General features: G+C 37.4%; 1 protein-coding gene and 1 long non-coding RNA gene across 3 annotated transcripts in view; one reads left to right on the top strand and one right to left on the bottom strand.

Annotated features, from left to right (window-relative positions):
• Positions 1-15,533, top strand: part of ZBTB44 (zinc finger and BTB domain containing 44) — a 70,082-nt gene that overhangs the window by 2,622 nt on the left and 51,927 nt on the right. The window lies entirely within an intron of this gene.
• LOC122201399 lies at positions 5,006-15,431 on the bottom strand. The gene is made up of 3 exons (XR_006194130.1): positions 14,683-15,431; positions 13,351-13,544; positions 5,006-5,125 (listed from the first exon to the last, which is right to left on the bottom strand). It is a non-coding gene; the product is annotated as an uncharacterized LOC122201399 (long non-coding RNA).

The following is a 15,533-nucleotide window of genomic DNA, read 5'->3' as shown; positions in this document are numbered from 1 at the left end:
GCGAATGAGATTTTTTTTCTTCCTTTTTTGCATGACACACTATGGACTCCTGGGTTTTAATGCGTGCATTTTTTTGAATAACCATTACAGTCATTTTTCTTTTCGATCAAATTGCCCCACATTTGGACAGTAGGAACCCTTTCACCCTGGCTCCTGTGTCTTTTTTTTTTTTTTTTAACTCCTGCTTGCCATTGAAGCACTCTTGGGGTGCTTTCTGGCACAAGGTACCCTACGCTTGCCTTGTTACTTTCTTTGCTCTGGATCTGGAATGGGTTGTTTAAGGAGTCTTGGTTCTTTTTGATGAGAAATGGTATGTAGATACCAAGATCAGGATGTTGGCATATTCATTGCTGCTGGAATATCATTGCTTCGAGGCCCTTTCAGAGGAGAGAACTGAAAAATGTTTTTTGCTTATTCAATCATACGTTCATAGTGATATATCCAATTCAGATTTAACATAGCTGACTTCTTTGATTTTATATTTGTCTCAAATGAAAATCTTGGTGCCTAATAGAATTAACATACTTAACTTTATCCTACTGTGTATACATGCAGTCATTTAAAAATAACCGTAACAATATTCTACTATCATTAAGCTTCCCCCACATTTTAAGAGTTCTTTGCACTTATTTTTGTCCTTAGAATATATTCTATGAAGGGTGTATAATGGGAATGCTTAGGGTGTTCAGAAGTCCCTTGGAATATTTTTCTGTTTGTTTAGCTACCAATTTGATATGGTTCATTGGTTTTATTTATTATTTTAGAGTTGTATTTATTTTTGAATATGTAAAATACATGGTTCAAAAGACAAAATAATTTTTTGAAAGTATGGCTAAAGAAGTCTCACCCAAATTAATTTTTAAGATGAAGTATTCTTTATCTTTGCCATACCTTTTAATATCTAATATATATCTTAACTGCAGAAGGTTTATCAGTAGACAGAGTATGTTACTTGCTTGAAGTGATATAGGAGTAATTTTAAGTTTTGCAATTAGATTCTGATTCCTCTGGCAAAGAGAAAACATTAAGACTAATCTTTCAAGGTGAGCAGAAAAGTAGATTTCAAGCTTGTTTTTACAAGCTTCTACTTGAAAATCATGTCTTTAAAGAGGTATGTAGGTGGTGGAAGTTTTGTGTCTTTCATCCACTTGCATGCCACACAACAAAATTGACATACATATGCTTTCTGCAGATATAAAAGGCATTTGGACATGTGATCAGTGACAACAGCACATTTTATTTGGATTGGGCAAAATTTTATAGAAATTATAATTATGTGTTCAAATGAGGGATTAGGAGGGAGCAGTGGTTATCTAAAGTGGGCAGAGCACAATTAGGCAGTTTATCAATCACCTGTCACCCAGGTGCTAAAAAGCAAAAGATGTGTCCAGTGTGTTTTCCTCGTGTATACCACTACTGCTTTTGGTAACAGAGTGAATATAGATTTCCTTAAGGGAGTGGAGTGGGAAAATGGAGAATGCATGTGCTTTGGACCTATTCCCCCTCATTCTCTCTTTAATCTCAGTAAAATAGATTTCCCAGTATTATTAGAACACAAAGTAGGAGGGAAATGCCACAAATAATTGCATAGGTATGTATAACCACATAACAAGTAGAACCTATTGTGGGTAGACTGAATGGACGAATATGCTAATGATGATAATTGCTAACGTTTGTTGAGCCCTTTCAAAAAGCCAGCATTGTACTAAACATTGCATACAACATCTCATTTAAATTTCACACTAACCCTTGATATTGCCTAATATCTTATTTAGCAAGTAAGGAAACTGATATCCAGGTTTCAAACTCAAGTCTGTCATCAGAATTAGCATTTTACTACTTTGGTACACCTCATAGCTAAATATAACGGGTAATAAAATATATTCTCATTCACCATGAATTAAAGGAATTATATGGTTGATGTTTGTCCTGTAGCAACACCGAAGATTACATGCCAAGAGCCCCAAGTGCTTGTCAGGTTTATTATACATCCTTAGTATTACCAACAGACTTTGCTTCAGAAACTGCATAGTTGAGGAGATGCCTTGGTGGCTCAGTTGTTTGAATGTCCAGTCCAACTCTTGATTTCAGCTCAGTTCATGGTCTCTGGGTTTGTGGGATTGAGCGCCGTATCGGGCTCTGTGCTGACAGTGCAGAACCTGCTTGGGATTCTCTCTCCCTCTCTGTCTCAAAAATAAATAAACTTTACATAGTACAACATCAGAAAGCAAGATGGATTGGCAGATGGATAGATATGTGATAAATCAAGTATTATAATGTTAATGGTAGAATCTAGGTATGGTTATGCAAGCATTCATTTGTAAAATTCTTTAAATTTCTGCTTTGTCTGAAATTTTTCATAATAAAATGTTGGAGGGAGTGATTAACAGTATATTGTAATTATAAGACAATTTTGATGGCTGTATAAAAACCAGTAACGAGCGATATCCTCTATGCCTAGAATGGTTCTCTTAAATTTTTAGTATGTCTTCCTAGCCTATAAAGGATAAAACACTTGTCACTGAAAGTGGTCAAGCATCAAAGGCTCTTTTAAAGGGGTTTTCTTCATTAGTTAGGGGATCCCTAATTAATTAGGCTCCTTCCGGCTATAGTTTTTTAATATCTTTAAAAATATTACATATATCAAATGTATGTATATATTTTTCTCCTTGTAGTTTTCTGATATTTTGTAGACTGCTATTGAGCATACTTTTCATATAAACTTTATGGGGAGTTTTTACTTTAAAAAAATTTTTTTAACCTTTATTTTTGAGAGACAGCACAAGTAGGGGAGGGGCAGAGAGAGAGAGACACAGAATCTGAAGCAGGCTTCAGACTCCCAGCTATCAACACAGAACCCCATGCAGGCTGGAACCCACAAACTGTGAGATCATGACCTAAGCTGAAGTCGGACACTTAACCGACTGAGCCCCCTCCCCTCCCCCCCTCTCCCCCCCTTCCCCTCCCCCCCCCCGGGCCCCCCTAGGGTGTTTTTACTTTATTTTTTTTTTTTTTTTTTTTCCAACGTTTTTTTTTTTTTTTTTTTTTATTTTATTTTTGGGACAGAGAGAGACAGAGCATGAACGGGGGAGGGTCAGAGAGAGAGGGAGACACAGAATCGGAAACAGGCTCCAGGCTCCGAGCCATCGGCCCAGAGCCTGACGCGGGGCTCGAACTCACGGACCGCGAGATCGTGACCTGGCTGAAGTCGGACGCTTAACCGACTGCGCCACCCAGGCGCCCCGTAGGGTGTTTTTACTTTAAATGCCCCACGTTGATGACCAGATACTGGACACTTAACTGACTGAGCCCCCCAGGCACCCCTGGGGTGTTTTTACTTTAAATGTCCCATGTTGATGACCGCAACAGATGATTCTCCAGATACCTAAGAATGATTGGGCAAAATTTATCCCCTGTTAAACTGAAAGCCACGTTGGTTTTTTTGTTCTTTATGTTAGAAATACATCACCCCATTTTAGGCAATGAGCTGGAAGTCTCTAGATTCTTAGTCACAGGATCTAAAATAGTGATTGTATACATTAGATTTGTATTATACTCCTGCTTGAAGGTACATTGACTATTACATTAATTTCTTCACTAACATTATTAGTGCCAAAGGTGAACTTAGCACATGTTTACATAACTCATTGTGGAGTAAATCACTGACTTGTATCATCATGGTATGTCATACTGATATTTCCTTCTTAGAATAGTGAAAACTGGTGGATGAAAATGTGTCACTCTTCTTGGAGAACATTGTCCTTGTTTCCACATTGAATGTTCTCCTATTTTAATAATTTTTAGTATAGCTTCAAAAACTTACAATTGGTTTATACCCACTCAATTTACAGTTTCTGTATTCTGTATTGCTATCCTACAGCTATTAAAATGTATGTATTTCTATGTGCTGAGGGAATTGGCTATTCATTTGGCTTTGATTGTTTTGGATGTATTCAGCACAACTACAGACGTGTTGGGGTAGCATATAACCAAGACTGAATCTCTGGAATCAGAATTTTGTGGAACTGCTACCCCTCTGGCCTCTGAAGCAACTTTAGATTTAACTGATTTCCTCTTAATTTAGATCTTAACTTGCTAAGTGTCTGATCCTCACCTACTATTAGCAAGGAAAAGCAAGCAGATTCAATACTAGTTTCTATTAAATATCTTATTTGTGCTCTTTGATAAAATTGGGAAATCTTTGGTCTAAACAGAAAAATAAAATGTATGAGTTTTCAGGGACTCAGACATACCTACTTTGCTTCCATTTAGTATTTCTTTTACTGGTGGTATTTACTGGTGTGTGTGTGTTGTATGTTTTCTTTCTTCCACTTTATCTTTTTGTCCTTTTTACGTTTTGACTACCTGAATTTTACTTTTTTTTTTTTTGGCTCTGTTTTTCTCCTTTCTGCTTTGGATCTGCCAACACTGCTCACTTTTTTTGTGACTTTCTGTTACTGTATGAGCACAGTTGCTTTTATATTTGGTGCCTTTTGCGTGCCGTATAAAACTATACAAACCATACTTCTGTGAGAATTGTTTGTATTACAGGAGTCACTGCCTCTGTTTTTTTGGCCAACTTGGTATTATGTCTTCCTCATTTCTTTCTACTTTGCTCAACTAGGTTTACTTTGAGAGCCAGTACAGAATAGTGTTAAGAGCAGACTGGGTTCAAATCTTGACTCTTTTACTTACTACTTGTGTGATCTTGGGCCAGTTCCCTTAACTTCTTTGTGCTTTGTTTTCCTTGTTGGTAAAATGAAGATGCCACGGGATACCTATTCCCAGATTGTGTGAAAATTAAATTTTTTAATATGCAAAAAGTACTTAGAACAATGCCTGGTACATATTGAGTACTATATAAGTGTTAATATTGACTTGTGATTATTGTTCTTTTTTAAAGAATAATTCAAAGTCATTGATTATTTTTTTTTTACAGTTTATTGAGATAAAACTCAAAAGCCATAGATTATTGCCACCACAGATTTGTGGTTTCCCAGTTTTATTTGGGTCTTTCAGTACCTCCTAGCCGTCCTTCTGGGTTTTTTATCTCCATACATTTCTCATGTTTCATTTTCCTCAAAATTGTACTTTATCTCCTCTCTTCTCAGCATTCTACCTCTACCTATAGTTTCAAAGAGAAATAACATAAAAGCCAAAGCTGTCAGACAAGAACTCTCACTACTTGTCACCACCCACCTATAAACTGTAACTGCACCCTTCCTTGAACTCTTTTTTCCTGTCACTGGGTCTCCTGTTTAAGGCTAATTTTTTCACTCAGGCATTGAATCCGGTTTCTCCCTGTCCAGGGACCTTGTGTTGTCTGTTATCACTGTTTCCTGTATCTTCAACTTTTCCTTTTTCTCTGAGTCTTTTCCAACAACTATCAAAACAATCTGTCTATATTTTACCACAATAAAAATAATAAATCTGGGGGAAAAGCATTCTCTAGTTTCTCCCATTCTATAAAAATACCAGCATCCTCCTTTGAGCCCTTATTTCCCTCCAGTGAACTCCCTTGCTCTATCTTTAGAAGCAGACTTCTTCAGATTGGATTGTCTATACTCACAGTTTTTACTTCCTCATTTCTGTACATTCTTTATCAATTGCAGTCTAACTCTCTACTATGTGCTATTATAAGGTCATCAGTATTTCCTTGTGATTATATTGAATAGACTGGTTTATATCTTATTTGACCTATCAGCAGCATTTGACACTGAAAACCACTCCTTGAGATATTCTGCACCCTTGGTTTTTGGAATATTCTACCATCCTGGTCATTCTGTATATCTTTTCCAGGTTTTCTTTTTGCTGTCTCCCACCCGCTTTTTCCTCCTCTGTTTTTCCTCATCATTCTAGCTGAAGGTTTATCAATTTTGCATTGTAGCTAGATTCTCTTTAAAGAACCATTTTGGCTTTAATTTGTTCTGTGCTCTATTTCCTATTCAATGGTAGAAGCCTAGGCCATTGATTTTTTAAATTTTATTTTAATTTTTTATTTATTTTTAATTTAGAGAGCACCTGTGTGAGTAGGGGAAAGAGCGGGGGGGGGGGGGGGGGGGGGCGGGGGGGGGGGGCGCGGGAATCTTAAGCAGGCTCCATACTCAGCACAGAGCCGGATGCAGGGCTTCATCCCAGGTCCCTGAGATCATGACCTGAGCCGAAATCAAGATTCAAGATGCTCAACCAACTGAGCCACTCAGGCGCCCTGATTTATTTTAATTGCAGTGAAATATACATTTACATATTTATTTCCTTAACTATTTTTAAGTGTACAGTTCAGTAGCATAAAATACATTCACATTGTTATGCAACCATCACCACCATTCATCTCTAGAACTCTTCTTATCTTGCAAAACTGTAACTCTGTACCCATTAAATAATAACTTTCCATTCTTCTCCCTCCCTAAGCCCCTGGCAGCCATCCTTCTACTTTGTTTCTATGACTCTGACTACTCTGGAAACCTCATATCGCCATCATACAATGTCCTTTTGTGACTGGCATATTTCATTTAGCATAATATCCTCAGGACTTATTCCTATTGTAGTGCCTATCAAAATCCCTTCATTTTTAAGACTAAATGATATCCCATTGTATGTATATATCACATCTTGTTTATCCATCATCTGTTGACAGACACTTGGAGTATCTCTACCTTTTGGCCATTGTGAATAATACTCCTATGGATAGTTGCATACAAATAGATGTTCATGTCCCTGCTTTCAATTCTTTCGGGTATATACCAGAAGTAGAATTGCTGGATCATATGATAATTCTATTTTTAAGTTTTTATGCACCCCAATACTGTTTTACACAGTGGCTACACTTACATTCCTACCAGTGGTGCACAAGGATTTTTTTCCTCCACATCCTCACCAACACTTGTTGTTTTCTGTGTGATTTGTGATTTTTTATTTAATCGGAGTCATCCTAATGGGAGGTGGCAGGGTGTATGGTCATAGGCCATTGATTGTTTTTTTTAGACATTCTTTTCTAATATGTATATTGAAAGCTATAATTTTTACCTTAAGCACTGCTTTAGCAGCATCCCACAAATGTTAATAATGTATTTTAATTATTACTCAATAAAAAATACTTTTCTGTTTCCCTCATTGATTCCTTCAATAAACCTATGGATTATTTCAACATTTTATTTCCAAATATTTGAGGTTTTCTCGATAACTCATTGATTTCTAATTGTGTGTATATATAGAGAGAACACTTTTGTGTGCATTCATTACTTTAAAATTTATTAAGATTTGTCTTATGGCCCAGCATATCTGTTTTGATAAGCATACTGTGTTACACTTGAAAAGAATGTGTATTCTGCACTATAAATATCAAGTCAAGGTGATTGGTGGTATTGGTCAGATCTTTTTATGTCTTCACTGACTTTTTTTTGGAAGGGGGCCCAATTCTACCAGTTATTGAGAGGGGTATTAAAATTTCCAAGTATTTTTACGGGTTGTCTTTCTCCTTAATTCTGTCAGTGTTTGCTGCTTGTATTTTAAAGCATTGTTATTAGGTGCACACACATTTCTTATTGTTACACACCTCTGTATCTCTGGTAATATTTTTGTCTTGAAGTCTATCTGATATTAAAAATATCACTCCAGCCTATCTGTCTTTATTGTCTGCATGGTATATCTTCGAACATACCTGTGTCCTTTTATTTCCTTCTTTCTTATAAAGAGCATATAGTTGGGCTTGGATTTTTAATCCTATTCTGCCTTTTATTTTTTTTATTTTTATTTTTTTTTAATGTTTATTTTTATTTTTGAGACAGAGACAGAGCATGAACGGGGGAGGGGCAGAGAGAGAGGGAGACACAGAATCGGAAGCAGGCTCCAGGCTCTGAGCCATCAGCCCAGAGCCCAACGTGGGGCTCGAACTCACGGACCGCGAGATCGTGACCTGAGCTGAAGTCGGACGCTCAACCGACTGAGCCACCCAGGCGCCCCCTGTTCTGCCTTTTAATTGAAATGTTGAGTTCGTTAAAATTTAGTGTAGTTAAATGAAGTCCACAATCAAATTGTTGGAAGGGTTGGTTCCTTCTGAGGGAAGGAACCTATGAGGGAACTATCTATTCTTCGGTAAATTTTTTTAAATGTTTGTTTATTTTTGGAAGGGAGAGAGATACAGAGTGCCAGCGGGGGAGGGGCAGAGAGAGAGAGATGGAGACACAGAATCTGAAGCAGGCTCCAGGCTCTGAGCTGTCAGCACCGAGCCGTGGGATCATGTGAGCCGAAGTCGGATACTTGACTGACTGAGCCACTCAGGCGACCCAGGCACGATCCCTTCTATGCCTTTCTTCTTGCCTCTGGCTTGTGGCAGTATACCTCCAGTCCTCACTTGTTCTCCCTGTGTGTCATATCCCCTTTATATAACGACATCCTAATTACATCATTTTAACTTGATTACCTTTGTAGAGAGCCTGTTTCCCAATAAGGTAACATTCTCAGTTGTGGGGCATAAGACTTCAACATATTGGACAGGGAGGAGACAAGATTGAATCCATAATAAGACACATTTAAAGTTCAGCAGTAGGGACACCTGGGTGGCTCAGTCGGTTGAGCGTCTGGCTCTTGATTTCTGCTCGTGTGATGATATCACGGCTGGGTTTGTGAGTTTAAGTCCCACGTCAGGCTCTGCACTGACATTTCGGAGCTGGCTTGGGATTCTCTCTCTCTTCCTCTCTCTCTGCCCCTCCCCTGCTTGTGCTTTCTCTCTCTCAAAATAAAAATAAAGTTGGCAGCAGTGCAAAGGCCTGTTGGGTAAAGCCACTGTACTTGTGTACATATTTTAAAACAAACACATTGGAACTCCAGTAGTTGATGTGAGCACTTAAAAACTCTTTAGGGAAAAAAAAAGAACTCTTTAAATGCTAATTAACTAAAACTGACTTGAATTTAACTTGCTCCTGTAAGGATCTGTGAATAAGACCCGACTTCAAGCTTTCTGTCTAGTAATAATGAATTGATGTTAAAGCTGATACTCCTTGTGTATTATGATTGAATCCTTGTGAATGGCAACATGATGGGATAGGGGAAGGGACTGGGAATTTGAATTTTTTAGTCAGATAGACCTCTGTTCAAATCCTGTTCTTATTTATTTATAGGACTGCAGGCAAATTAATTTAACGTTTAGTTTCCTCATTTATAACAATTTAAAAAACTACTTTCTCTGAATTCTGAGCCAAGAAAGAGATAAAGACACTTGGTGAATTAATCAATCTATATTAACTGCTCTTCTCTTGATACAGAAATTAACAATCAGCGTGACTCTGGCTACCAGCAATGAGAGGAAATTCTAATAGTTGAATGTTACAGGTTTAACTGATTTATTGTTTTAGTCCAGGTAAATCTCAGTCTCTTAAATTCTGAACTAAGAAGGACTTCTTCATGTAGCAAAATGATTGAAATCTTTGTTTGATTATAAAATATGGCTAGTTATAAAAGTTAAACGATTTCTTTATAGCTCAGATTCAGAAATCTCTTTGAAATTCTTCCTGAAAACGTTAATAAACACTTAAGGAAGACTATTGGAAAATAAACCATCATCAAATTAAAGATCACATATACTTTATAAGTGTTCAGAGAAAGTAAAAGTGTTCTCAAATATGAGTACTCATGTGAATCCATTCTAAAAAGTGTACGTCCTTTCATAGAAAAATACATATATTTGGTTTTGCTTAGAGTGACAACAGAATAACAAGTTTTCTTAGAATAAAATTTAAAATTGTGGTACTATAATATTTGTAAGGGAAAAAAAAAATCTTGATTCTAAGGAAAATAATAGTGAAAAACATACTCTTGTAACTTAATAAGTTTTTAGAGAGAGAAGTAATTGAGTAGCAATTTTCACTAGTTCCTTCATATTCTGTGTAATTTTAGCATGAGGTTTTTACTTTGAGTTATGGCTCTTCTGTTCTTAAACCAGCTGTTTTAACAGGTTTTCTATAAAATATTTGCATGTTGTGTATATTAAACTCTTTACTTCATGTATTTTGTTTCAAGTTTTATTTTGTTGTTTGCAGTTACACTTTTATTAATAATGTAATTCAATGTAAAAGAATATGTTTATTCCAGAAATAAGCACCATAAACCACAAACGTTTCTTCCAACATTCTTTAATTGCCCTTTCTGTTAGGCATTTATAGAATGCACACAACCTCAGTCTCTTAAGTAGCATGTGGATCTATAAGACAGCAAGATCTGTAAACAGTTGATCATCTATTATACGTAAGCTACTGAGGTAGAGCAATGATCCTTTTGTGGCCATAAAGGGATGCCCAGTGAGAATCACTGCACTATAATTAGTGTTACTAGAAAGAAGATAATATGTGAATGGTATAGAAAAAGAAATTATTAAGAACCTCCATGTAATGTCCACATGAAGATTTTACACAAATGTTCGTAACAGCTTTATTTGTAATAGCCTCAAACTGGAAATAACTCAAACGTCTGTCAACAGTTAAATGATAAACAGATTCTAGTATATCTATACAAATAGAACAGTAATAAAAAGCCAGATTCTTGAGCCCAACAACATGGATGAATCTCAATAATTATACCCAGTGAAAGAAGCCAGATAAATAAGAAAGTCTATATTATATAATTCTATTAATATAAAATTCTAGAAAATGTAGCTAATCTAAAATGAAAAGCAAATCATTAGTTCCTGAGAGGAGTAGGAGGGAGAAATTGCAAAGAGGCACAAATGTCTGGGGGTCATGGAAATTTTCCGTATCTTGATCGTAGTGATGATATATGTTAAAACTGATCAAATTATACACTGTATTATACAGTTTATTGTACAGCAGTTCTAGCTCAAGCACTTATGAAATGATTTTTAAAGAACACGGGTATGATTGATTTCATAAATATATTGGAATTGTCCTTGGAGAGGAGACAGAGTATAATCCCTGGTAAACCTAAATTGGTATTATATAAACTGCCAAATTAGTGGTCAAGACAGAAAATACTGCAGGAGTTAGATGGAGGGAAAGGCATCATAGCTTAATAATAAAGTAAGGACAGGATGTAATTAAAGTCAGAGTTTCTGATTTTAAGCCCCTGTTAGGCCACTTATTTTCTCTGATATTATTTTTCTTTAAAGAGTTTTCCTTATCTACTTCAGAAGGTCTTTAAGATCCAAAGAAAATATATTTGAAAGCATATTGTAATCTAAAAAGTGACATACAGAGGCACCTGGGTGGCTCAGTCAGTTGAGTGTCTGGCTCTTGGTTTTGCCTCAGGTTATGATCTCACAGGTTTAGTGAGTTCAAGCCCCAAGTCGGGCTGACAGTGTGGAGCCTGCTTGGAATTCTCTCTCTGCCTCCTTTCTCTCTGCCCCTCCCCTGCTCACAGTTGGTCTCTCTAAATCAATCAATAAAAACTTTAAAATAGAAAATAAAAAGTGACATACTAATGAGAGGTATTGCTGATAATCTAGGGTAGAAGGAAGAGCAAATAAAATAGTATTTGACCTGTTGAGAGCAATGAGGAGGGAATTCCAAAAAGGGATGAAACATATAGAAGTGGAAATTATATGTAATTGGAGAATGAGTCAAAATCAGTTTGGAGCAAATAGTTAATATTGGAGAGTAGAAAGGGAAAGATAACAGCCTAAAGCATCTAAAACTGTAGAGTGAAGAGAATATGAAACAGTAAGAAATATTAGCATCAGGATATGATTTTCTGTTTATTAGCCCTATGATTTTGAATAAGTCAGTTCTTCTCAGCTTCAGTTTCCTCACCAATTTAATGGGAAGAGGATAATCTGCCTTATCTCAAGGGTTTTGTATATTGAAATCAATATCAAATGTATATGAAAGTGCTGAAAAGAACAAAGTGTACTGTTTAGTTTTGTGTAATGGGGCCCTGAGGTTGCTCAGTCAGTTAAATGTTCAACTCTCGATTTCAGCTCAGGTCATTATCTTACAGTTGGTGGGATTGAGCCCCGCATCAAGCTCTGTGCCGACAGTACGGAGCTTGCTTGGGATCCTTTCTCTCCCTCTCTCTCTCTGTTCCTCTTCCACTCACATTCTCTTGCATTCTCTCTCTTAAAATAAATAAACTTAAAAAAAAATGTTCTGAAATGAGAATTTAAGAAAAAAGAGTTGTTTTGTGTGATAAGGCATGAGGTAGTAAGTGCTGGACTCAGACGATTATATTTAGAAAAAAAATTTTTAATGTTTATTTTTGAGAGAGAGAGTGTGTAAGTGGAAGAGGGGCAGAGAGAGAGACACAGAAACCAAAGCAGGCTCTGAGCTGTCAGCACAGAGCCCGAGGCGGGGCTCGAACCCATGAACTGTGAGGTCATACCTGAGCCGAAGTCCAGCGCTTAACCTACTGAGCCACCCAGGTGCCCCATGATGATTATATTAGAGAATATTTGAATAATGGTGAAGGATTAATTTGAGGTTGGTGAGGCTAAAGGCAAGGAGACCAGTCAGAATGTTTGAGTAGTCCAAAGCAATGACTAATGAAGAAAGGAAGGAAAGGATGGATTTGAGATCGGTTTTAGAGACCAAGTCTATGTTAGGAAGAAAAGGGAAAGATAAAAGTTGTATTTGTTTCCTGTGTCTGTTGTAATAAATATCACAAAGTGGAAGGCTTAAAGTAACAAAGGAGGGGGTACCTACATGGCTCAGTTGGTTGAGTATCTGACTCCTGATTTCAGCTCAGGTCGTGATCTCACGGTTCCTGGGTTCAGGCCCCTCATTGGGTTCTGCACTGACAGTGTGAAGCCTGCTTGGGATTCTCTCCCTCTTTTTCTGCCCCGCCCCCCCCTTTCTCTCTCAAAATAAACATTTTTAAAAAATAATAAGGGGCCCCTGGGTGGCTCAGTCAGTTAAGCATCAGACTCTTGGTTTCAGCTCAGGTCATGATCTTGCAGTTTGTGGGATCGAGCCCTGCATTGGGCTCTGTGCTGGTGGCATAGAGCCTGCTTGGGATTCTGTCTGTCGCTCAAATAAAAAACATTAAAAAAATTTTTTTTAATAATAATAACAAAGTAACAAATGTATTCTCTCACAGTTTTGGAGCCCAGAAGTTCAAAATCACTATCACTGCCATGAAATCAAGGTATTGGCGGGTACCCACTCCTACGGAGTGGCTTCCATATGGCTCTAGGGGCAAATCTGTTCCTTGCCTCTTCCAGCTTCTGGTGGCTGCAGGCACTCTATGGCTTGTGGCCACAATACTCTAATTTCTGCTCCATCTTCACATCACCTTCTCCGATGGGTGTCAGATTTCCTTTTATCTCTCTTTTATAAGAATGCTAATGTTTGTATTTAGGGCCTACCTGGATATTCCAGGCAATCTCCTTAAGATACTTAACCATACCTGTAAAGTCTTTGCCATAATAGTAACTTTTGCAAACTCCAGGGATTAGGACGCAGACGTATTGGGGAGAGTGACCTTTTTAAGTCATAGATGACTCCCAGGTCTTTTGCTTTTGTATTGGTGGTCTCATTGGCCAGAGAACTTCAAGAGGAAGTCCTCACATACGTGAGGAACGATGATGAATTCAGTTGGACCTGTTGAAGTACATCTGTATATGAATATTCATTTTGGGGTCAGAAAACCTGAATCAAGTGACTTAAACATTGAGGACATTTATTATTTCACACAAAAACAAAACAAGAAATCCTGGAGTAAGATAGTTTCAGAGTTGGTTATTCAGCAATTCAATGACCTCATTAAGAACCCACGTTCTCAACTTTTTGCTTTGCTATCCTTAGGCTGTATCTCTCCTTATGGTTCCAAGATGGCCCCGTAATTCTAGGCTTTAAATTCAGGGATGAAAACACCTAGCTGGCTAGTTTTCTGTGCTTGTTTATTGTTGTTGCTGTTCAAATAAGCAGCTCTAACTCCTGGGACTCCAGCAGGTTCTATTCCTCTTAGCCAGGTAAACATTTTCCTTGACTATCTTTGACCTAAATAGAGCTATTACATCTACATTGCAAATTTGTTGAAGCAGATAGCATGTGTATACACGTGTGCGCACGTGCACACACACACACACACACACTCCTCTATGATGGTCTTAAGTGACAGTGGATTTTAGTACTTTTTTTTTTTTAAGTTTTTATTTATTTTGAGTAGTTGGGGGGATCCGAGGAGGGCTCCATACTGACAGCAGATAGCCTGATGCAGGGCTTGAACTCAAAATCCTGACCTGAGCCGACATCAGAGACATCAGACGCTTAACCAAATGAGCCACCCTGGGGCCCCAAGATTTTAGTACCTTTTGATGTGCAGATTTGAAGATAAGGAACCAACTTTTTCTGGGCTTGGTCAGAGTTTAAGCAGCCCATTCACCTTGCTTAGTCTTTAAGTTCTTGTCTGCAAATTTCTAACCATTTCTTGATTTAACATTAAACATTAAAGTAGTGGGTAGTGTGGTGTGGGGACTCTCCTGGGAATCCTCAGAACCTTTCAGAGGGTTTACAACATCAAAACGGTTTTATAACAGTATTAAGATATTAAGGTATAATTAAATTAATTATATTAAGATATAATTTTTTTAGTTTAGTTTTTTTTCCCCCCAAGTAATCTCTATACACAATGTGGAGATCAGACTTAACAGTTTCAGGATCGAGTGTCTCATGGTCTACTAACTGAGCCAACTAGGTGCCCCCCTCCCACCCCACCCCCACACACCTCCCCCATTACCTGTTTGTCAATACTTTCAACGTTCTTCTGGTTTTTGGTGTTTATTGACTTTGCTGGATTTAACAATATCCATAAACACTTCAAAATGAAGCATGGAGAGAGCAAACAAGAGAGCAAAGACTTAAATGACCATGCAGGACCATTTTATATCATCTCTTGGAAGTAGGCATATTTAACAGTCTTGCTCCTGAGTATGACTTTGATTTATCAATAAAAGTTGATTAGTAGGGAAGTATCTGTAATTTTTCTGAATTTGCCTGTGAAGGGATGGTAGCTGAGAGAAGATTTCCAGGTTTTAACAGGAGGCGAGGGGGTGACTCAAAAATGAAGACTAGATTTTAAGCTCTGGGTGACTGGGCAATTCAAAGTACCCATCATTAACAAAATTAGAAATTCTCCATGAAATATCAGTTGAGAATTTAAGTTCAGTTTTGGATGGTGAATTTGAAACATGGCAAACACATTCAGAAGTAATTGTCTAGTGCTTTAGCTGGTCATTAGAGACCCAGAATTGAAGTTCAGGAATTCAGCCAGAGTTGACAGAGTCAAAGATCTATCAGTAAGGATAGTTCATCTATTACTCAGTTCTGTTCCATATTGTGTACATACTGTGTGCTAGGCATTGTGTGCTTTCCATATGCTCATTTAATCCTGATTAAGATCTAGATCTGTCTGAACTACAAAGCTTCTTAGTATACATGCTGTCTCCAGGCAACATTAGAATATTAATTGGTAACAAGTATAGTGAAATTAATAAAGCTTAACTATATCTGAGGTGGAGAAATTTGTTACCGGGTTGGGGCAATGTGAAAAACTATAATTCTTTTAATTAATACATAGTGCTGTGTCAA

The sequence above is a fragment of the Panthera leo genome, chromosome D1 (genome assembly GCF_018350215.1).
Source record: "Panthera leo isolate Ple1 chromosome D1, P.leo_Ple1_pat1.1, whole genome shotgun sequence".
Lineage (NCBI taxonomy): Eukaryota > Metazoa > Chordata > Mammalia > Carnivora > Felidae > Panthera > Panthera leo.
Note: the sequence above shows the minus strand (reverse complement) of the source record. Positions and strands in the feature narration are given on the sequence as shown.